Raw genomic sequence first — 24,959 nt, 5'->3', positions numbered from 1 at the left:
TCATTTTATACAGTACGTTTTACAGAAAATATCAGGCTGTCTGTGATCACTTTTTAATAAGGAAGTGAAAATACCCAAGCAAGAAACAACAAAAGAGCCAAGAGGAAGCCTACAACTGGATATACCTCCTCCATGATGGTTTGCACCGAGCTCAGTGTGAAAAGCCTGCTTGTCTGCATAGATTTAGAGGTGCAGTATTCAGATGGGGGGGTGGGGGGGAGAAAACCCATTACATTTATAATGATAAAAACATACCACAATTGTTTCTTGTGGGGTTTTTTTGTGTACCTGGATTATGCAGAAGAAACAAACAGCAATTTGACCATTACTTTCTTTGAAATACCAGAAAACCTTTTTCAGCACATGCTGTACACATGCTAGAATGATGTAGTATTTTTACACTCTTCTGGTTCCTTAGTGAGGAATTCGTTTATTTATCTCCTCCTGATACAAGCCGAAAGGGAGGAAAAAAGTTATTTTACAGATACTACATGCGGATGAATGTCCACAGAGAGGAGTTCAAAAAGGTCATTTATACACCCCTTAGATGTGTTCTTATGTAGGCAAAGCTAAGATCAATACTTTGTCTTAATACTTGGTTTAGTTTTACTGAGTTGTGAAGCTTCCTGGGAACCTCTCACAAGCAAATTTTATCTTTTGGGGTTTTTTTGTTTGGCTTTTTTTCCTTCTTCAGTGCTGCCAGTAGGAACAAACCACTTTCTGCCAGTCAGAAAGCTAACTGGGCTTGATTCATCATCTTATCTCCCATGCAACTGTATTGCCATATATGCTTCCACTGGTGACTGCACTAAAACCCACTTTAGGGAATAACTATATAGTCATAGACAGGGTTTGATCAGCAACTTGGTTGGCACAGCTGCTTTTAAACTGAAATCCAGTGCATGCTGTGCACTCTGGGGTTGTTTACAGTAACCTCCAGGAGAGCAGGATGGATTTAATAAAGTAGATTAATCTTTAACACTAAAAATAAAGTCAGAGTGTTCTATTCCTGAACAAGACAAGTCTGTGGCATATTAATTCAAGGCTCCTAGAATAGCATATTGTTTTTCTCTAGATTAAATGCTAAGAATTTCTTATAGCACCTATAACATTTCCTGCTGGTGACAGTTATTTATTTGTACTTTTGGGTACCAGTCATAGATCACAGTCATTACCCCATTGTGATAAGTATTGTGAAAACACTAGTTCATATGCAGAAACTTTTGCTTGTGATCTCAACGTGCATTTAGCTTTTGTATAACATTATGCATACGGGTTCTCATGTTTCGTGTGCTGCTTAAGCACACTTCAGATTGCAAATGTCACAAGAGCAGCTGTGTCTGCTTCAAAATGTCAAACCTGTAATAGTTTCAGCCATTCCTGGGACTATTTTTTAGTAGCTGAAGCCTCAGTTCCTCTATCCCACTTACACAATTTGGAACAAAAGACACCGGAAAAGAATGCTATAGGTCAAAGTCATGCAGAATAAAAAAAGGAAACTTTACCAAGGAATGTACTTCACTGGCATTTACATGGGCACCGTAAAGAACATGGCAAACAACTCTGCACCCATGATACATGGTCTAATATCAGTAGAATCTCAAATTTAAGAGATTACAGTGCAGAACGAACTGGGGGAAAGCTGCTTTGTGGATAAACATTCCAACTAGAGCTAGGCAAAACTGTTCCTATTGGAAAAAAAATATTTTAACTTTCAAGGGAAGTCAGGGGTTTTTTTTTAGTTTGGGTTTTTCAGCCTTATGGTTTTGCAGTTTTATATTGGAAATGCAAAAATTTCTGTAGAAAGAAATTCTAATTGGAAACAGATCACTTATCAACACTACAGTCAAAAGCTGTGACTGCAGTTTGTTGAGGTGCATTTCAGTTGGCTTTAAGTTTGCTATTTAGGGTGCGGATAGCAGTGTTGTCCTTGTGGTATAGACCCCAGTGAGATAGCTGCCCTTGTATTTACTGGGTTTCTCAAGCAGGTTTTGCAGCTTGCACTGAGCTTTGTGCTGTCATGGGTGTACCATTCTTAGTATTCGAACTTGTTATTTCAAAGCTAGCCAAGATATGGCTATAGCAGTGGTTCTCAACCCTTTTGGACTTGAAGCACCCCTCAAAACAATTGGCTCTTAGTTTTCATTTGGTTTTTGGCTACAGACAAACTACAGAGCAGGATAAAATGTTTTTAATACTATGGAATTCTGTTTGAAATCTTGGGGTTTATCTTCTGAATCATATTTCCCCATCTAACAGTACTGAACAGTACTCTAGGGCTAAGTACAGACAGTCAAAAAGTCCAAGACTGAATTGGTTCGGTCTTTGCAGGTTAGTCTAAACTGCAGAGATGAAACTGAGAAACAACTGGACAGACATTCAGTTTTAAATCGGGAAATGCAGCCACATGCCTGCAGTGGTTCAGGCCAGAAGCCAGGGAGGGAGGAGGGCTAGAGCACAGCTCTCTAGTACATAGCCAGCATGGGCTGTGTGTTTGCTTCCTCTTTCTGTTGCCTCCAAGGTCTCTGGGATTTGCAGTCTAGAATCGCAGCAGAAGGACTCTGCAGGATTGCTCATCACTTCCTCTTCCTGCTTCCAGGTGCCTCTGGGATTTGTAATCCACAGTTACAGCCAGAAGTAAGTTTTTGGCAGGGCAGGGCAGCTCTGTACTCCAGGGAAGGGAAGTTTAACCACACTCCCTGGCCCCAGCCCCCAGCCAAGGTTTGCCTGCAGGGGGTAGTCCTTACCTCTCCCTCCCCCAACCCTGAGCAGAGCTGTAAAGCATGCTGGGGGACTATGACTTAACTTGAACCAGAAAGGGGTATGGGACAGAAGTTTCATAAAGCAGTTGGACCCAAATCAGTTAAGTCTGATACTACATTCAACCAGGTTTATCTTAAACCAGTTTCAGCCATTTTGAAACTGGTTTATGTGCACTAAACTTCTGTGTCAAGTTTAAACCAGTTTCTTTATGATGACTTAAACTTGTTTATGTTCAACTTTTGTCTCTAGGCTATGGCACCCACAAAAGGATCTGGCATCCCGATTGAGAATCACAGGTCTATGGAGAGTGCAGTCACATGTTTGACTTCAATGCAAACAGACCCTTCTGACAATAGGCAGATGTTGAATTCTTGAAAGATCATGTGTAGGTATTAGTGAGTCTGCTATTGATGGCTCCCAGAAAATTCACATGCAAATAGTTGGGTTTACTAAGGAAAATACCCATCAAAGTGTGCCTTTAATGCAGCATCCTTTTTAACATGAACGTGTTGGAAATGTAAAGTTAATAGAATTATAATTCCTGGCTTTCTACAGCAGTTACTGTACCTACACATACATTTGACAGAAAGCTTTATTATATTTGTTTTTAAAGAGAAACAGTGAGAGTATCTAAACATTTTTTTTCTACTACTTTTCACATGATATGATAATTAGGTCACTGATGGAATCAAAGATAAAGAAAGCTAGAGTCACTGCTCACAAACTGGCTTCAGGATATAATCACTGTACTTCAGCTTATTTTGTCTAAGAAATGTTCTTATGTCTCTTATAGCATTAACCATGTAAAGCCAGGCAGCACATCAAGAAAGCAGAGCAGGGCACACAAATATTTTGTTCTGCTGAGTAGTATTCAGTACTTATCATTGTAGACAACTGGCATGTGACTTCTAGCTCACATGTTTGTTAACTTGGGTTAAGCTTTACTGATCAGAAAATAGCATGAAAATTGTACAGGCCATATGCAGGAAAAGTCATTGTTTGCAATGAAATAACAGTCCTTTTAAAATCAATTTAATCCATAATATGCTGCAAGTATTTTAACAAAGGGCTGCCACACAGTACTTTCTGCATCTATCCTGTCAGAAACTATCACGTATTAGAGATGTGTGGGCTTACAAAATATGGAGATGAATGATTGCAGACTTTACGCAATGTTCTCTCATAAACCATCACCAAAGAAGGAGGCAGTACTACTTGGCACAGAGGCATAGTGAATCTGCATGTCTCCTGGTCTGTTTACACTAATTCAATGAAACAGTGGCCCACCTGAGTCATAAGGGTGAAAGTAAAGACCCCATAAAATGTGGTGGGGTAGGGTGTTGAGATTTGGCACAATCTAGTAAATTTTAAAGGTAAATATTTATTTGTTCAGTGTGTTTATGGCCTAAAGTGATTCTGGCATGAATGATTTGGGAGAGAGGATGAGCTCCATTAGAAGCGGGGAGATCATTCCAATTTTCCCTTCAATTTGGTGCTAGAATTTTAATAAGGGTCTTCCAGAAGCTCCAGGCTTATCTCCAACACATTACACAATGTGGATAAACTTGCTTGAACATAGTATTAGACTTAAGCTGGGCTTGCCCCACCCCAACCTCTTGTCAGTTTTTTTTTTCTGCTTTCAGTGCCTACTTTCTGTCTCCTCATTGTGTAGGTTTCCTTTGTTCCTCACCCTTATGGATAAGGCATTGCATCTCACCCTACGTCACCCATTTTGAAGAGATGTACACTATCTTTTATATCACCATTGAGTTTGGCCTGTTGCTGGATGGTACAAGTACTTTTCTTTCATTTTAACTTCAGTTTAGTTGTGTGTTAAAAAATGGCATGCAAATGCAACTGTAGCATTTCAGCACAAGCAATTTGAACTCTGTAGAAAATCAAATGGAAAAAAAAAGCCGCAATCAGTGCTAATAACATTCTGTAGGATTGTGCTTCATTTTACATCACCAGTTAACAGATAGCAAATGCAGAAATACTAACTCTCCTAGTGTACCAGGAAATTTAGATTTCTCTGTAAATATGCATCTCTACTTATAAACAAATTTGTTTATTCCCAAGACAAAACCTAAATTATTTTGGAATTAAGATTGAAAAGTTCTATCATTTACTTCAGCCAAAATTCCCCTAAGAGAAACATTGTAGTTTTCACACATCATGCAAGCATAGCCTTGACATTCAAGTGAAGGTCCATACTGTACAGGGAACTAAACCATTAGTAAGACTAGTCATTCAGGCTAAGTACAGACAGTCAAAAAGCCTGAGGCTGAATTGGTTCAGTCTTTTTAGGTTAGTCTAAAATACAGATTAAATTACGAAACAACTCAACAGACATTTACTTTTGATTCAGGAATTATAGCCATATGCCTGCAGTGGCTCAGGTCAAGCACCTCTCTCTGGTTGTGTGTTCTCTTCCTGCTGCCCCAGAGGTCTCTGGGATTTGCAGTCCAAAATTACAGCAGCAGGACTCTGCAGGGTTGCTTATCACTTCCTCTTCCTGCTTCCAAGTGCCTCTGAGATTTGTAGTCCACAGTTGCAGCCAGAAGTAAGTTTGAGCAGGGGAAGGGGTGTTTAACCCCCTCCCTTGCCCAGACCCCAGATAGGGTTTTCCGGGGGAGCAGCCCCCTGTAGACTGGGCTGCATCCCTAGCTGAGCTTGCCCCACCCCAACCCCTTGTCAGTCAGCCCTCACTGCTCCAGCTAGGGAGCACAGGGGTGGGGCCAGCCCTGCTCTCTGAAGCAGACAGCCTACCCCAGGGTTGGAGAGCATGCTGAGATGCTGAGGGACTGTAATCTAACTTGAACCAGGAAGGGCTCTGGGACAGAAGTTTCATAAAGCAGTTTGACACAAATCAGTTAAGTCTGATACTATGTTCAAGAAAGTTTATCCAAAACCAGTTTCAGCCATTTTGAAACTAGTTTATGTGCACTGAATGTCTGTTCTGTTACAGATTTAAACCAGTTTTTGATCACTAAACCAGTTTGTGTAATCTTTGTCCTAGTCCCTGTTCTGTTATAGGTTTAAACCACTTTCTGATTACTTAATCCATTTTATGTGTAACTTCTGTGCCTAGCCACAAGGACCATGGGCCTGCAAACTAATCACAGGCTGACTGTATTAATTATCACAATCTTCTGTCTCTATGCTTCCTCCTTTTGATCTCCCTTAGCTCTACTGCTTTTTTCAGACTGGTTGTACTTTATCTATATATATCTGCCTCCAGCTTCTTCCATCACAGGCCTCTGCATTTGGAGCATCTGGTCTTTTGCAAAGAATGCAGATAGATGTGAATATATAGAATTTATAAATAACCTATGATATTTTTAATGAGTATATTGGACATTCATATTTTTTTATACATGTGAAAATCTACTTATGTCAGTTATTTCCACATTTATCAGCCCTAAAACTAGTTTAAATCCTCTGTGGTGTGAGGAACAGACTAAAACCAATACAGAGTTTCTAGTCAAAACTGTTTTAAAGATATGGAAGAACAAGATGGCCAAATTTTCAAAAGCATAGGCGATGCAGGCATGTGCCCCTCTGAGAACCCTGGTACCCCTCCCTGAGAGCAAGTGTTTTCAGCTTAGGTGATGGGTAGGGGGCCATGCAGAGTGCTGGTGCTCCCCACACCCCCCCCCCCCTGCAAGAAGTGCCGCTGGCACTTCTGGGCTCGGCGCCCGGCCATGGGAGGACCCCCTCCACTGCCGACTCTGCTATGGCCACCTGTGGGAAGTCCCTGCTTGGCTCACCCTTGCCACTGATGTCAGAGAGGCCACCTGCAGGCAGTCCCTACTCACTGCTGCTGCATCCATGCCACTGCCACCTGTGGGTGGCTGCTGTGCCCCCCCAGCCTCAGGAGGCATGCATCACCTATGTTCAAAAGTAAAAATAACAATGTTTTTGAATTCTGACATCCAGAAAAGTTGTTGATTCTGAAAGCAATTACACTGTGGACTAAAACTTGGCATAAGACAGGGTATTTAGCTTGTGCTGTTTTCTGGCAAAAGAAGGGTGGAATACTAGGTATATTTCTCTTCATAATGATGGTTTTAAAAAAAGAAGAGCAGTTTAATTGTCTAGAAAATTAAATAATAGAAAACAGATGATGAAACTTCACTCAGCACTAGCAAGATGTGATTTAATAACTTCAAATATTGAAGTTATTAAAAGAGGTTTTTTTTTTAATTCCATTCAGCATTTAAATTCAAAGTTTACTGAATTTACCATTGCAATTTTTTTCTCAAAGGGGCTGTGATTTGACAGTGAAATTGATTTGATCAGTTTAAGCATTTTGCTGATGATATTTTTTAAGGTAGTAGTATTTTACATAAGGCTGCAGAGAGAAAACCACTTCATTTTGGCTAGGGGCAGACATTCAAAAAGCCTTAGTCTGAATTGATTCAATCTTTGCAGGTTAGTTTAACCTGGCTAAGTTAAATCAGTTTTGTAACTGATCCCAGACAGACATCCCAGAAATGCAGACACATGCCTGCAGTGGCTCAGGCTGAAGAGCAACCCTCCCTTTCTTTCTGCAGGGAGCTGAGGGGGGGTATGGCCAAGCCCCAGCAGGACACTGTGGTTAGGGAGGGGTTCCCCCCCTCCCCCTTGATAACAGAGCTAATAAATGCTCTGTTATCACCATTTAACATCCCATCAGAAAACAAAGCCTCCCTCATTACAATCTCTTCTTAAACAGCTTTTTGCAAAAGTAGGAATTCAGGGACATTACCATCTTAGCTTTTGATTACCACCAAAAAACCCTAAGCAGACACTGCCCTATCTGCCTTACATAGCATTAGCTAGCATACCACATGCTGGCTATGGTCAGTGCTGTGGGAGAGAGGAAGGGATATCTGCTTAAGCAGCGAACAGTGAGGGAGGCAGGGGGGAGCACGGGGAAGCCAGCAGACCCTGCTGTGTCTGCAAGTCTCTGCAGAGCTGCAGGAGCAGAGAGGAGAGACCAGCCCTGCTGTAGAGCAGAGAGCCCTGCCCAGCCAAGTGAGCATGCTGGGATGCTGCGGGGTGTTTGGTTTAGCTTAAATCAGCAAGAGGTCCGGGACATAAACTTGTCTGAACCAAATCGGTTAAGTCTGATGCTACATTTAACCACGTTTATTTCAAACCAGTTTAAGCCATTTTCAAACTGGTTTATGGGCAATCAACATCTGTTCTGTTACAGGCTTAATCCAGTTTCTGATCACCTAAACTGGTTTATGTGTAATGTCTGTTTCTAGCCTTTAGGGCCAGATTCTGCCTGAAGTAACAGCATGGGTCTCTACTAGGTTAATATAGGATATGAATTAACAAGTAAGATGGTCCACAATTTGGGAGTAGAAAAGCACAGGTAAGACCATTTTCTGGCCATTCCCTTTTCCAAAATGGCCAATAGATGGATCAGATTTTCAACCCTGCCCCAGCCAAGCATTGATTTTTGTTGCTTCAATTTTGTGACCATAATTTGAACTCCAATGAACTGCAAGTTTCAAACACCAGTAGAGTTGTCAAATCCAAGCATTTAAAAATCGGGTATCTTGCACCCAATCATTACAAAGTAGTCCTAACACATAAGATTATTTTTAAAATAACAAGTTCTGTGTGCTTTAATTGTTGTCTAGTAACTGAGCCTTTAACATACAGTTGCTTTTAGTTTCCATGCTAAATGGAAAACATTTAAAAAATGAAAGCTGAGCCTCTTACAGTTTCTTTGTTTCAGTAGCTGCAGCCTTAAGAAAAAACATGATATATTAAGAAGCTTATGAAATAATATGAAAGTTGGCAACATACTAACCCTTAACTATATAATGCTTGCTTTGAGGGAAGAAGCAAATACTGTAGTTATTCATTGAAATAATTCATCAGTCCATGCTTAGGCAACTACTTGTAGCTATAAAATGGTATGCACAAAGGATTTAGAATAAACCATGGTCCAGCTATGGTTCCCAAGTTCATCTCCCCCCTCAGGGAAATAGTAGTAGTTGAGCTTATCTAGACTTCTTCCTACATGTTTTCCATATTTCTAACTACCTGTGAAGAGGGTTAAGTCACAAACAAGAGGAAAAAGCAGTAGTATTACTCAGATAGTTTATTGTATACAGGGGGAACATGAGCAGGAAAAAAGAAAGTAAAATATGGTTTATGTACAGTACAGTTAAGCAGGAATGGGTTGGTTATGAAAGAAAGCAAAAGAAAGGAAGTGGAGATGATGATGATACCTGCATCTAAGATGCTACTAAAGTATTATCTACAAACTATAACCTTTGTGTTCACCTTCCTTTTCCTTGGAGATTTTTTTTCCATGGTACAAAACTAACTGTAAATTGCAGTTTAAGTATTGAGGCTGCTTAATAATCTGTAAAAATGCAACGCATACAAATGAAAAGGAAAAAGCCATGAAATAATGTGTAGGTGATCAGGTGAAGAAGAGACAATGTCAATATTGTTAATAAGGAAAGGGAAATTCTGGTTCTTTGTTCCTAGGTGGCTTTAGCACCTCATGCATGCTAACAATGATTAGGAGCTGTGTTTTACACTATGCTAGCACAGACTGCTTCACAGAGTAGGAAGCCCCACTTCTTTACCCCTGCTTCGTTTCTTGCTGTAGTCTGTGTGGTGCCATTGTCACACATCAGAAGTGCTTGTAACACTCCATTGTTTGGAAAATACATGTAGGAGGAAATTTTTTTTTTCTCTTACAGAATTGCAGGACAAACCAACTGAATATTTGCTGGAACTGTGAGGTTCAAATGGTCAGGGATTCTCAGGTTGTATCAGTCAGCACAGCTAACTGTATCCTGACTTGACCCTTATAAAAAGTATAATAAAGTTTTGCACACATTTTGCTGCAGGTGTGCTTAAGATTTTGCTCTTGCACAGTTCCTCTTTTATAGGAACTTGTTTTACCTATTGTTTGCTCTTTTTAAAACCTTCTGCTATTTGATCTGTCCTTCCTTTCTGATTTATTTTTTTCAGGTTTGGTTTTGAGCAAAATCTGAAAGATCACTGAAGAAAAGACTCAAGAAAGTCTTAGCCACCCCTAATTCAATTAATAAAAACAATATTGTACACAATGAGCAGAATACTAATAATTAAATATTTAAAGAATAAGGAAGCCAAGTATTTCTATCAAAACATTATACATCCAGGTTACTATTTAACAACATAGTTTGCAACTGTAAAGGTGTGATCCCTATTAAAGAATCTTATGGGTTGATTATCTGCATCCATATATTAATTCAAAGCACTGCCTGATGGGCTTTGTGGTTTTGAGTGTTAGGGTAATCCCTGTGGTTCTTTGATTATGAGCATGTGCAGAGCAGCTGAAGGTACAGTATATTCATGTAGAGCTAACACGCAGACTTGACTTGCAATGCCATGTTTGTGTATGTGTTCCAACAACTAAAAAGGATACAGGGAGCCTGCCTGCCTTATTGACTTATCTGATGTTTTCTTGTTTCTGTTTCAGTCTTCAGGATAACTCCTTCAACAGCACAGGTTTAACAGAGTAAGTGAATACTTTGAATATATACCTATAAAATTAAATAAGAATGAAGGTTTTAGCTACTGCAGGAAATAATTTTAAATACTATTTCAAATGCCCCCAGTCTCTTGTAACATTTAATCATGCCCAGTCTTCTGTTTTAATATGTAATTGAGAATACGCGGCACATGATATAAAACAATGGTTAATTGCACTGTAAATAAAACTGCTGAACATGAAACATCTTTATGAGATAATATCTTTATATTGCTGTTTGCTGTCTTCTACATATAATTTAAATATGAATTTATGTACATTGTGAATTTAATTGGAAGACATTGCTAATTCCTGTTATTGTGGATCATGGCAAGCAAAAGTGTGTCACTTTTCTACAGGGCACATGGTCTATCTTTATTGCATGTGTTTCCAGAAAACATTTTTAAAGAAACTTTTGAGCAAAATCAGTATACATTTTTCAGATAAGTTTGGGATCAAAATAGATTTTTCCTCTGCAATTAGAATAGTAAACTTCTTAGATGGACTTCAACTTATTGGTCTCGAGGAAATATATTTATCTTAAGATGGACAAGAGAGAAAGAAGAAGCATTGTAAAGTTAGAAATATTGAGATCACACTAGCAAAATTTAAATATACAGTTGGTTTTGTTTCAGGTAAAATACTTTAATTTCTGCTGTGAAAATTATACCTTATTATTCAGCATTAGTATAATTTGTTTGCTTCTAAAAATATACATGGTTTGTTAGCTATCATTCACAGACGATTTTATCACCAATTTTCACATACTTGATTATTCAGAAGCTATTAAATAAGACTACTCAGTTGTGTTGTGTCCAAGAATTTGTCCGTAGCAAAATGATTTATAGATTTGTGAGTAAGGTACTATCTACATTGCTGAAATGCTAGGAATAAAAAGCCTAAGCTGATTGTTAGTTGCTTGTTAATGTGTTGCTGACTATTTTTTAAGGGTAGGCCAGGATGTATTTCAGTTTAAACAATACATACATGCTGTCAAAGTGACTATGGAAAAAGAAGTGTAACATTTCTATAGGGATTCCAGACACTTCTATTTTCCTATATGACTCCCTTAATTGATATTTTAATTCAATCACATTTTTGGATTAATACTGTAAATATCAAAATATTAAAGGTGACAGCATCATTTTCTAAGTAGTTTATAATATCATCTTAAATCTCTTCATGTTTAAATGGTTTATTGTGGGCTCTAAAATTCAGGGGCAAAGTACCATAACTTATCCTCCCTCTTCCTGAATAATGGTATGGGACATGACATTTTTTTTTTTTTTTTTATACCTTCCTCCTATACTCCTTCTCAGTCACCCAGCACTTTGTTTTCATTCCTTCCACCTTTGTCCCAATGCACACTTGAGCAATAGTCCTTGGCCTGCTCTTCTAGGTGCTGCTAAACTTAACAATAAAGACAAGAGAAGGCCTCCTCTATAATATGGCTAATTGTCACTCTGGCTAGGGACAGAAATTACACATAAAACCTGTATAAGTGATTGGAAACTGGTTCAAATCTGTAACACAGCAGAAGTTCAGTGCACATAAGCCACATTCAAAATGGCCAAAACTGGTTTAAGATAAACCTGGATAGATGTAGTTTCAAAATTAACTGATTTAGGTTAAATAGGTTTATTGAACTTCTGTCCCAGATCCTCTCCATATTCAAGGTAATTCACCATCCCCCAGCTTCCCAGGATACTTTGTACCTCTCCTGCAAATTCCCTTTCAGGGTGGGCAGCCTACCCTTGGCCCAAGCTGTCTGCTCCAGCTGAGCAGAGAGGCGTGCTCTAGTGCCCCCCGGCTTGTGGCCTTGGCCTTTCAGGCATGCGTCTGCATTTCCAGAATCAAAACTGAATGTCTGTTCACTTGCTTATCAGTCCAATCTACATAGTTTAGACTAACCTGAGAAGATTGAATTGATTCAGTCTTGGGCTTTCTGTATTTAGCTTAGGAAAAAGCAATAGATGGGGAACAATGCACAGCATCTATTGCTCTACTGGGGCTTAGTAAAATAGTGAGGTCAGAAAGGGGACTCTGGGTCTGAAGTAATTTAAGAAATGACATGTCCCACATACTCTGGGGCACTGGGGACATTTCTTAGGAATGCATTAGAAGTGTAAATTTGTTTTCATATTGAGTTTGTCTTTCTCTATTTATTTATATTAAACTATTTTAGAGCCTTTTTAAAGCTTACCTTCACAACCTTAGCAGCTACAAACAAGAGTTTAAGAAAAAATAAAAATGTGGTCCAAAAGTTAAGGTTAGTTTTTTTAAATTTGACACTTTTATCTGTATTTAGATTCCCAAATAAAAGCAGCAGTTCCTGAGATGTGTTGAGAACCCATAGGTCTTACTGACTTCTGTACTCATTATTTGTACTGAGCACTTGTGGAAATTAAGTCACTTTTATTCAGCAGAGATCTAGGTGCCTAACTTTGGATATCCACCATTGAGTTTTGGTTCTAGCTACTTAAGAATAACTCCATGGCAAAGGGTCGATTCTGCAGTTAAAAATTTCCCAGAGATTGGACACAATGTTTCTGATGTAGCTTTTTTTTCCATAGGCATTTCTCCAGATAAGCTTCAGCTGCCAGGATCCCAGCAGGTCATAAGGGCATCCTTGTGAATGAAAACTTACTATTTACATGTACATTCCAAAGGTCACGGTCTCAAAACAGATGCAGTTTTCCAGCAAGATCTCCTAAATTGACAAATAAGGGAGAAATAGCAAAATATCCACTTAATTGCATAAGAACTGCCACACTAAATCAGATCGGAGATCTGTTCTATGTTCTGCCTGACCAGTGCCAGATAATTCAGAGGAAGTTTGTTAATGAGAGAACTTGCCAGTAAGGGACAACTCTTCCTAGCTCCAAATAATGTTCCCTCTAAGGTGTAGCGGTCCGTGAGCACGCCACTTTGGTCCGTTCCCAAGTTGGTCCCGCCTCCCCCTTTCGTGCGCACTCACAGTATAACATGGTATAACAACAAAAGATAATCCTTTCATGATTGGGACAAATATTTAAAAAACAAACAAACACCAGAATAAAAAACAATTCAGCTCTTTTTTTTTAAAAATAAAAAAATAAAAAACACTCCCACAGTGCATAGTGTAATTTCAGAATGTGTTTATATCTATAGTAATTTACTTTTTCTTTTCCCAGCCCCTACCCCCAGCCCCAGCCCCCACATTGGTGCCAGGACCAGAGCAGTTTCCCAGTTCCGGGCCCGGGCCCTGCATTACTGCTGGGACCGGACCAGTTTCCTGGCCCCAGCCTTGCACCATCGCTGGTCTCAGCCCTGGTCCTGGTCCTGGCCCCTGCATCACTGCCGGGACCAGAGCGGTTTCCCAGTCCTGGCCCCCGCATCACCACCAGGACTGGAGCAATTTCCTGGTCCCGGCCCCAGCCTCGTATTGCCTCACCTCCGGGAGCGGCACCAGCCCCAGTCCCTGCCTCACCATGCCTCTGGGAACAAGGAGGCACATGGCAACGGGGCTGGGAAGCAGAGCAGTTTCCCAGCCCCCACTCCCATCCCCGTCTCCGTCCCCACCATGCCTCGCCTCGCCTAGCCTCCAGCAGCCTGCCTGGAGCTTACCGGTAAGTTTTCCCACGCCGGCGTAGATGCCTCTGCCATGGTCAGCTTCTTGCCTCGAAGCTGCACCCCAGCTCCTCATCAGCTAGGTGCACGGCATTAATGAACTCGTGCACGGCATGCTTTTAAAGTGTGCGTGGCTGCGCATGCACACAGCTTAGAGGGAACCCTGACTCCAACTCCATTAGTTGCTGCCTACAGACATGAAAAAAAAATAGTGTTTTACTTTCAGCTCGGCAAGCTCCTACACCAAGCACAGCACCTGTACAGAAGAGGCATTGCATTATTTTGACCCAGCTTGTCCAATGTCTGTATAGATTGCACGCTTCAGCAGGGCTTCTTGGCACTCTTATCTAATACCTGATTGAATCTGATAAAAGCACCAAAAAGCCCTGCTGAAGCATGTTATCGGTCTATCTGGGGTGCCAGAACAAACTAATACACTTCCTCTTCTGGTAAATTGCTGGGGGGCGGGCAGTTTCCATGTCTATCAGTGACTAGTATGGCTGCACTGGATCATGATAGTATATATCACTTAGCTTTGTAACAGAAAAAACTATTTTCATATAGAAAATAATTGGGGCCTGGAGGACTGAAAGGTAAGAATCCCCCTGCGCCCTGAGGCTCCCCCAGTTCTCCCCACTTCTGTGCCCATTGGGGTCTGCCCTGCCTCCCACTGGGGCATTACTTACTTGTGGCTGCCCATTTTGTCTGTCTTAGGGGAACAGGCAGGGAAGGATTAACCTGCCTGCCAGGTTGCTGCTCTTTGGGCCCAGACAAAAGCCTTAGTGACAGTGGCTGGGCAATCTGATTAACCCTTCCCTGCCTGCTCCCCTGGGACAGACAGTGCAGGCAGCCACACAAGTAATGCGCCAGGAGCAGCTGGAGGCAGTGGGGCCCTGAGGGGTGGGGAAGGGAGGAGAGCTAGGGGAGCCTTGGAGGACAGAAGGGAAGCCTGAAAATGGTGTGGGGAGGGAGAGGGGGAGAACACTTACCTTTCAGTCCTCCAGGCTCCTGCTGGCCAAAGGTGTGACTGCTCCAAATTTGAGCTAGCACTAACATGGTAACAAGGCCCTAAGACCTTAGGAGGATTATTTAAAGGACTAGTGCAATGTATTTATGGAAAATAAGAATATGTCCAATTACTTTCTATATGACAATATTTTTTTCTGTTAAAGCTAGCCAGAGAGAGGGGGGCAGATAGGGTGTTTACACTAAGGTACACTAAATGGGTACAATTTAGTGTAATATAAACTGGGTAACAGGGATCAGAGCTAATCCTGCCCTGGAGTGGCATAATTTTGAGCCATGTTACTTGTGCTTAAAAATAGTGTTAGGTGTTAATGTGCAGACAGTCCAGGGGGTGAGAGCTCTGGGAGTCGCCCCAAATTATTGTGTAATAAGGCCCTTAGTGTTAACCTTTATTTTCTGACACTGAGTTTCACGAATTACTTTATTTCACACAATGCAAAATTATCTTTTTAGTATTTTGCATTTGGTATCTTTTAATTTCACTGAATGTTCCCTTATTTTTAAATTATGAGATGGGTGAATACAAATACCCATGTTGTTTTCTCTCTGCCATTCAATATGTTGTATGCTTTCATTATATTCCTCTGTACTTAATAGTTCCAATCATGTCATGTTTACATAATCTTTTTTCAATTCTGTTTTTACTTATATAATCCTGTAATTCTCTGAATTGTGTCTAATACAACAAACTCAGTGGAATCAACTCGTTGGAATTACCCCTGTATGCAGAAAACACCCAGATGGCACTCGTTTGTTGTAGCTATGCTATAGCCCTGTTCTAAAAGCATCAGAACTGAAGCTTTCTCTGAGCTCTCTGCCATGCACTGTGAAACTACTACTCCTCTCCTTGTTTATTTATGAAACTGGATTGTCTATAAAGGATTCAGAGGCAAAAACATGAAGTAGGTACATAGGGCCAGATACCTGTTAGGTGTCTACAGATGTGGCCATAATCCCAGTGCTCTCCCTATGGATTTATGTTTATGGGCTATGCTGGGGGAAGCACAAATTCAGCTTTTCCAGGGGTTATAATGAAGTGAACAGATTTCCCTTTGCAGCATAGGAGATATAACTGAGCCCTATATTTGCTTCTCCATTAATGTTTAGTTAGTAGCATTATAAAATGGCCTGCTATTGATTTTCTTTCTGTGGTTAATCCCCATTTATTAATAAAAAGACCTGCCTCTGTCAGAACATCAGTTTCAAGTGTAATGTAGTTATATAGCTTGTGTAAAGATTTTAATTAGTTGCCTACTGAATCACCTAATAGTTTCATAGTTGATAGGGTCAGAAGGGACCTGAGCAGATCATCAAGTCCGGCCCACTGCCATGGCACGAAAGAGTACTGGGGTTAAACAACCCCAGCAAGGTGTTCATCCAGCCTCCTCTTAAAGACCTCCAGGTTAGGAACCGGCACCACTTCTCTTGAAAGTTGGCTCCAGATCCTAGCTGCCCTAACACTGAAGTAGTGCCTCTTGATAGCTAGCCTGAATCTACCCTCTGCCAGCTTGTGACCGTTATTCCTTGTCACTCCTGGTAGTGCTTGGGGGAACAGAGACTCCCCCAATGCCTGTTGGTCCCCCCCTGACTAGTTTGTAAACAGCCACTAGATCCCTCCTCAGCCTTCTCTTGTGGAGGCTGAACAGGTTCAGGTCCTTTAGCCTCTCCTCATAGGGCCTGCCCTGCTGACCCCTGATCATGTGGGTGACCCTCCTCTGGACCTTCTCCATGTTGTCCACATATCTCCTGAAGTGCAGCACCCAGAACTGGACACAGGACTCCAACTGCGGCCTGACCAATGTCGAACAGAGGGGGAGGATCACCTCCTTGGACCTGTTTGAGATGCATCTGTGGATGCATGACAAGGTACTTGGCCTTCCTGACTGCATCCCCGTGCTGTCAGCCCATGCTCATTTTGGCATCAGTAATGACTCCAAGATCCTTTTCTGCCTCTGCACTAATGAGAAGGGAGTTCCCCAGCCTGTAGGTATGCTGCTGGTTCTTTTTCCCCAGGTGCAGCACCTTGCACTTGTCAGTGTTGCAACCCATCCTGTTCTCATCCGCCCACCCCTGTGATCTGTCTAGGTCTGATTGCAGCCTATTCTTCCCTTCTAGCATGCCCACTTCTCCCCACATCTTAGTGTCATCTGTGAATTTGAACAGGGTGCTTTTTACCCCCTCGTTTAAGTTGCCAGTGAAGATGTTGAATAGTGCAGACCCAGTTTTTTGTTTTTTTTAATGTTGTAATTAAAAAAAAAAAAAATCTTAGTTGTTAGAAGATTTTTCAGAGGGCAAATAGAAGCTGATATACATCACCCCTTTAACTCTTCTAGGAATTGTGAAAAATGGGTGGAGAAACATGCTAATAGATGCAAGAGAAGGCATATCAAGAAAAGCAGTTGCCAGTTAATACAAGGAGCGTAACTAAGGGGGTGGGTGGCCAGGCACTCGGAAAAGGTGCTGGAGTGGAGGTAGAGGACTTGAGTTGAGTGGGATCAGGACAGTGCTTCAAGGGGAGGTATTTCCATCAACAGCCAGGTTAACCTTTCCCTGGTCTTGTAAGCACTACTGAATTAAGGGCTTTGCATTGTGTCTCAGCATATCAATCTGTAGTAACTGAGAGCCAGGGGAGGTTTAACCTGGCTGTTGGGAGTGACATTTCCCCTCGCATCCACTTCCTGACCCTGGTCCACTCCACTCAGCTGGAGCTACTGCCTCCATTTTTTTCACCTCGACTCAAACCCGTAAAATATGAGTCTGCTGTCCAGTGCACAAACTACCATTATGCTTGTGGCTAACAAGATAGATGTTTGTTCCACAACCCATTGTCAGTTGCTGGTTTGTTTTTTTTTTTTTCTGTTTTCAGTGCCTACTTTCTGTCTCCTCATTGTGTAAGTTTCCTTTGTTCCTCATGCTTATAGATAAGACAGTGCATCCCACTGTACATTGCCCATTTTGAAGAGATGTACACTATCTTTTATATTACCATTGAGTTTGGCCTGAAGATTTTAACTGAAGAAGCAGATTTAGTTTTATGTAGCACTTTGTGATTGTATCTTTAGAGTGCCATAACATATTGATGCAACTGTAATGTGCAGTATCTGGAGGGAAAAAAAGTCACATTAGCGTTTCTGTGATACAGGGCTTGAATTAGGAAAGAAAACAGAGTTTAAAAGGCCTACTCCCATCCACTCTTCCTTTCACATGTTTCTAGCCAGAAGAAGTGGGAAGAATAGGTACTATTCTACCTCCAACTTGATTTGAGTTTTGATGCAGCACCTTATTGGTAACAAGATTAATGCTAGGGACATAAAATAAAAAACATAAAATAAATATCATGTCACTGTAGGGAGTTATAGCTACCATCATTACTAATGGGGTGGATATCTTCAGGGGTGCAGATCCTCACAGATTTCCATGGAGCTTGATGCAAGTAAAGGGGTATGCCAAGATGCACTAGTTGGTATGACTGGGGCCTTTGTGGGGAAAATGTAGGCCAAGCCGTACATTTTATTAGGCTGAATGAAGAGTATATAAGTAAAGGCTGAACAAAGTTACTTATAAGCCTTGTAAGCACTTGCCTAAACCCTACCTGCATGGTCCATTGTGGCTGCAGGGAACGCTGTAAAGTTGGGGATTTTTGTTTTTCTTCTCTTCCCTCCTGCTTCACAGGTTTTGTTTAATATGCATATAAAAAGGAGGCTCTGCTTATAGTAATATTCATCAGCAGTTTTTCAATTGAATTCCAATGTAAAGTAGCCTTAAAACTGTCTGTTTTGGAAGCCATGCTCCTGATTTTATATAATCTGCTTCTTCACACTGTGATGGTACTTTACTTGAAATTGAAAGCAATGTGTTGTTATTTTGGTACTAGGTGCTGATTATACAACAAGTTGTCTTTGTCTTTGGAAAAAAGGCTGATAATTTGAAACAGCAGGCTACTGCACACACCTGGGCTCCTGCTAGGCATATTGTCATTGTGCTTCTCACTGAGATAACTGCAAAAAGAAGGCAGCCAACATGCAGCTGACTGGCTGCACTGTTTGAAATTATGTATGTGCATTTGAAAATGAAAGCAAGTTTTAGGTGATGCCCAGGACCTGGGGGCTTCTCCTTCCCCATAGCTGTAGCCCATACTTCCAAATTCATCCTGGCATGGGAGCTCAGTAGGGAGCTTTTTTTCCCCCTTGCTGGCTGGTGAAAACCTTCTGCCTCCATATCTGAGAGTGGGGCATTAAATGGTTGTCAAAGAAAATTAAAAAAGTAAATAGGTGTGGAGTGAGGATGGTGGCACTTACTCCATCTGTAGGTGGAGCTTGAGGAACCCCAGCAGTGAGAGGTTCACCTTCAGGAACACCAGCTGCTCCAGGAAACTAGGACCCAAGGAGGTATGGTAGGGTGCCACAACATCCCCACCAATGCTGAACAGCCTCACACTTGGAACACGGGTTGGTGTACAGGACAGGTGTTCCTTGGCAACCGTGGCCAGATCCTGCCACATCTGACTGAGGGTTGCCCAATAGTCCATGGGGTCACATTGCAGTGGCTCCAGGCCCTCAGCAAGATAGCTAGCCACTAGGGCTGTGCGAAACAACACTGTTCCATTTTGACCTGCGTTTTGACATTTTGACTAAACAGTATTTTGTTTCAAATTTCATTTAGTTTTAAAAACACTTCCATTTAATTTCATCAAAACAGTTTTGTCGTTTCGATGCTGTTTCAACATTTCGCCTATAGGTTATAATGGGGAAACACAAAACAGCCTATAACTTTGTCATTTCTTGCCTGAGTTGAATGAAACTTGCAGGGGTGCTAGTCCCTTCCCAGGCTACGAAGCCTGGCATGTTTCAAGAAGATAAGTGCAGGAGTTTCTGGGAAACTGCACCTCAAACTGCTGACATGAAAAACTCATGTCACGTGTGTTTGTTAAGCCACAGCAGGGTGGAAACTGCAGGCATGCTAACCCCTGCTTAAGCTAAGAAGCCTGCCAAGTTTCAAGGAGATGGGTGCAGGGGTTTCTGGGAAATTGCACCTCAAGCTGCTGACAAGCAAAACTCATGACATGGGTGACGCTGTATGTGTGTTAAGGCACAGGGGTAAAAACTGCAGGAATGGTGGCCCCTGCTGAGGCCACAAAGCCTGACAGCTTTCAAGGAGATAGGTGCAGGGGCTTCTGCATTCTGGAGCACTGCACCTCGGGCTAATTACATGTATAAGTACATATATAGTTATATATTAATAACATATTTATATATAGCTATATATTAATATAATATCTAAATAAAATATAATAAATATAACAATATAAAAATATCGAATACAAATATCTAATAAAAGATCACATCTTCTCAAAGAACCTTGCCTGCCTGTGTCCTTAGACCAACACAGCTACAACCAAAACTCACAGATTCATAGAAGTAGGGTCGGAAGGGACCTTGTAGATCATCAAGTCCGACAGTACTCCAGCTGCGGCCTGACCAGTGTCACATAGAGGGGGAGGATTACCTCCTTGGCCCTGCTTGAGATGCATCTGTGGATGCACAACAAGGTACAGTTAGCTTTACTGACCGTGACCTCGCATTGACGGCCCATGTTCATCTTGGAGTCAATAATGACCCCAAGATCTCTTTCTGCCACTGTGCTCTCAAGAAGGGAGTTTCCCAGCTTATAAGTGTGCTGCTGGTTCATACTGCTCAAGTGCAGCACCCTGCACTTGTCAGTATTGAAACCCATCCTATTTTCGTTAGCCCACCCCTGTAACCTATCCAGGTCCTGCTGTTATCTGTCCTTCCCTACTAGCATGCCCACCTCAACCCAAATCTTGGTATCATCAGCAAATTTAAACAGGCTGCTTTTTACCCTATTGTCCAAGTCACTAATAAAGAAATTGCACAGTGCGGGCCCAAGGACTGAGCCCTCGGGGACCCCACTGACCACTTCTCTCCAGGTTGAAAAAGAGCCGTCCACCACTACCCTCTGAGTATGACCCTTTAGCCAATTTGCAATCCATGTGACTGTGTAGGCATCAATGCCACAGTCACCTAGTTTTTTGATGAGAATGGGGTGGGAGATGGTGTCAAAGGCCTTGCTGAAGTCCAGAAAGACTACATCCACCGCGACATCTGCGTCCAATGCTTTTGTGACCTGATCATAGAAGGCAATCAGGTTGGTCTGGTAGGACCGGCCCCTAATGAAACCATGCTGGTTGCCCTTGAGCATCATCTCTGCTGCTGGCCCATCACAGATGTGTTCCTTGATGATCTTCTCAAAGAGTTTCCCCCAGATTGAAGTAAGATTAATGGGCTTATAGTTGCCTGGGTCCTTCCTCTTCCCTTTTTTGAAGAAGGGGACCATGTTTGCGTTCTTCCACCACGAGTGCTCATAAAGCCATGCCAGGAGCCCTGCAATAACCCCTGCCAATTCTCTCAACACCCTGGGGTGGAGAGCATCTGGACCTGCTGATTTGAACACGTCCAGCCCCTCCAACAGCTCTCTAACCTGGTCCTCCCTGACCTTAGGCCTGGCGGCATTTCTCCCGAGTCCATCTGGAATCCTGGACTGCACCCCAGGTCATTTAAGGCACATTAAGCCACTGAATTTCTTACAGCGGCTGGAATGAATGCACAATACACTGCTGAGGTGTGTAAACACTGACACCATTTAAAGGGGTGCAAAAGCATTTAGCTTTCTTTCAAGTGTTATGCACACGTGGCTCTTGTTTCACTTACACACAGCCCTAGGTGCTATATTCTTATATTCTGTAAGACTTCTGGAATTCAAAGTCATCTTTTCTTGATTAATACCCTTCCTGGGTAGCTCATCTTTGATGTACATAGACATGGCTATGGACTATTAAATTATTCATCATTAAATTCTTTACTGATACTGTGACATACTTATAAAATGAAACTTAGCACCTCAGAGGTGCTTTAGTTCAAAAGCGCACCACCATGATTTTTTCCTGTGCTGACGCATTTTGCCACTTACATAACTGCACACAGTGCGTGTTATCTCACGTGCAGAGCAGACTCTATTAATGAAGTCTGCTCAGAAGCAGTGGATTTCTGGCACATCGCCAAATGAAAAGGTAGGTATATAAATGCCCAAATGTAACATTTTGAAAATGGAATCAACAGTGTTGCTTTAAAAAGTACATTTATTTTCAATGTTCTAAATGATCAAAATAAATTACTGGGTAATAAAATGGGTACAGAAGAAAAAAACCCCAATATTTTAGTCTTTGCATTTCCAGAACAAGACATCTTAACTAAACTTTACAATGGCTTGAAGGAATAGGGAAGGATTATTATCTTATTTTACAAATAATGTAAAGGTTAGGTAAGTGACTCATCTCAGTCGCGTAACTGGGCTTAGGGTGCATCTAGACATACTCATTCACGTTCTAATTAGAACACTCCAGCGTTGCCTCATGGTCACATGTATTAAGACCCTGCGCATTTCAAAATGGCCACAGGGGAGTTTTATCTAAACCTCATTGAATGCGCTTTAGATAAAGTGTGATAAAACACTCCTCTTCCCCATCCTCAGGCATGTGTATAGGCAGCCTTAAAGCTCAAGGCTCCATAATTACCTGTTCTGGGTTCAAATCATTGAACTAAACTGCCTTTTTTTTCCTCTAGTGATGTGACAGATTCCTCCCAACTGACCTTCTCTTATCCCAAAGCATTATGTTACTAGTAAACTACAAAATTATTGTTTAAATGCAAAGGGGAAAAACAGTAATATAAGACGACAAAGCCTGCAAATCCAATTAATGTAAATTTAGGTGACTTTTGTGGGTCAGAGTTCCAGGCTGAGGCCCCCAGTATAAATCTGTGTTGTCATTTGAATGAGTGCTCTTGAAGCAAATGCAAATATTTATACATAAATAAGCATATTAAATGGTATGTGTAGGACCCCTTGGGACAAGTGCTGATATCTGTGTCGGGAATCGGAGCAGCCGGCCGGCAGCTGCTTTCTGACCCACCCCCACCGGAGCAGTAAAACTTTCACCTGACAGGTGGGTAGTGATGGATGGGGTGAAATTAACCAGGCACAGACACGTGTTGGTTACAGGAGATTGTTTACTTACGTCGCCCAGATAGTGACGTGCAACGCAGGCTGAGCCTTTATTTCATTACAGTTGCATCGATTACAGTTGAGCGAACAAGGTCGGGTTACGATATCAAGCAATGACGAACGAAGTGCGCCGAGAACGGACTATCGAGCCTGCAGGGCTTTATTACATCAAAATTAACGTTGACGGGGAGTGATTGACAGCTGATCAGGCCATCAAGCTACTCTGGTGATGGACTCAGGTCTCTCCTCAGAGATTTCTCCGGGGTTCTCTGCCTGGGTGGAGGTTGCTAAACTATTTATAGACAGAGGTGTCTGACGGAGATACCCAATGATGAACTGTTACGTGGAATCTTTAATTTTCTGGCAAGCAGCAGTTCTTTGTTTTATTGGGTTACAAGGTAGTGGGTCAGGTTTCCTGCCTGTTATGTATGAGGTTATGATGAGGGGCTTACGCTTGTTTTTTGACCAGTTGCAGGGATTTATGGCAGAGCTATCCCCTTTCACCCTGACCAGTCTTAAGTTTCGTTTCTTGTTTGTGACGTGGGCATAAATTATATACAGCTCTCTGCCAGGATTTTGTTTCAGGAGTTTCTGGCAAGGATTTCTTTTAACCCTTAGTTGACTACTTGAATGGTATCTCTTGCTAGTGGTATGGGCACTGATTAACTGGGTTGTGACAATCTGTCATCTAAATAATGAACAAAAAGCAGAAAATGGACAACACTTTTGCTTATCGGTGGCTCTTTGTGCGTGAGCAAGTTTCAGAAAGAGGTTTAAAATGGAGAGTGGTAATATAAGGAGTGACCTAGAAAACACTACCCAAGACAAAGCAGAGGAGAATGTTATGTGACGGAGGCCCATCTGCAATGATAAGGGGCAGATAGTCTTAGATAAAGGGGGCTTGAAAACGAAAGCAGAATCAAAGTACTGGGTCAAAGAGCTCATTAAAATACTAAAAATCACACCCCTAGGTGGGGAAAAAGTATGCTAATGAAACATACATGTACGTAAATGAGATACATAGCTAAAACACAGGTATAGAGACATGCTCAGTAAAGAACTTCTTGCGTCACTCCTTACAACCAATCAGCAAACAAATATGCTGGTGAGAACTTGAAAACTCCTGTATAAAAGATGCTTAGTGGTAGTGATCTGGTGTGCTTGTTAAGTGAAATTATTCCGCTCGCACCTTTTATTGCTAGCAATAAACCTTCTTTATACTTTCACCCCTGGTATCTTTATTGGCCTTTGCATACCGGGCATGATCCCAGACTTGAGCTGGGGCTCAACAGTAACACTTTGAAACCCTTTATACCTCGTATTTTCCATTTGTTTCCTGATTTATTACCATTTTTAGGGCAGTTTTCCAACATTCCATCAGAAAAACAACTTTTGTTTTTTAATCGGGGAAAACAAAAATCACTACACACCATTTTCCAACCCCCCACAAATCAGCTTCCAATTTCTTACAGGTTTTTTTCCCCATTAAGCATAATGTTTGCATCAGCCTGGCCAGTGGTAACATTTCTTTTGGTGTCTGCAGCAGATGGAGAATACATTGCCAGGAATCTCAGAATGCCAGGAGAAAACAGAAATGGCAGCTAATGACTACACACAGAATATGGCTTTTAGATGCCAGAAAACAGCCGTGACATTTCAGCCAAGGTAGGCTTTGGGACAAGACACTTCTGTTTAACCACAAGAGAAGCTAATTCATATATTGCCTCTTTTATATAATATTCAAACTCCTGGCTTTTATTGGCAGTTGTATCTTTTATTTATAGTCCTAGAACTGTTGAAGACAGTGAAATGGGTGGAGATAACGAAGTAAATAGTATGCTACTTCAAATTTGCAAACCAGAGGAATGTCCTTTATCTCATTTTATTTCAGAAATTCAAATTCCTCTGTACCAGTTTCAAAAAAAAAAAAAAGGGCACTTCTTTCTCC

General features: G+C 41.5%; 1 long non-coding RNA gene across 1 annotated transcript; it reads left to right on the top strand.

Annotated features, from left to right (window-relative positions):
- Positions 1 to 3,018: 3,018 nt before the first annotated feature.
- Positions 3,019 to 24,578, top strand: LOC132251163 (uncharacterized). The gene is made up of 3 exons (XR_009463034.1): positions 3,019 to 3,148; positions 10,247 to 10,285; positions 24,555 to 24,578. It is a non-coding gene; the product is annotated as an uncharacterized LOC132251163 (long non-coding RNA).
- The last annotated feature ends 381 nt before the right edge of the window (positions 24,579 to 24,959 follow it).

The sequence above is a fragment of the Alligator mississippiensis genome, chromosome 6 (assembly GCF_030867095.1).
Source record: "Alligator mississippiensis isolate rAllMis1 chromosome 6, rAllMis1, whole genome shotgun sequence".
NCBI classification, from domain to species: Eukaryota; Metazoa; Chordata; order Crocodylia; family Alligatoridae; genus Alligator; species Alligator mississippiensis.
The sequence above is the reverse complement of the archived record's forward strand: the minus strand, read 5'-3'. Positions and strand labels throughout refer to the sequence as shown.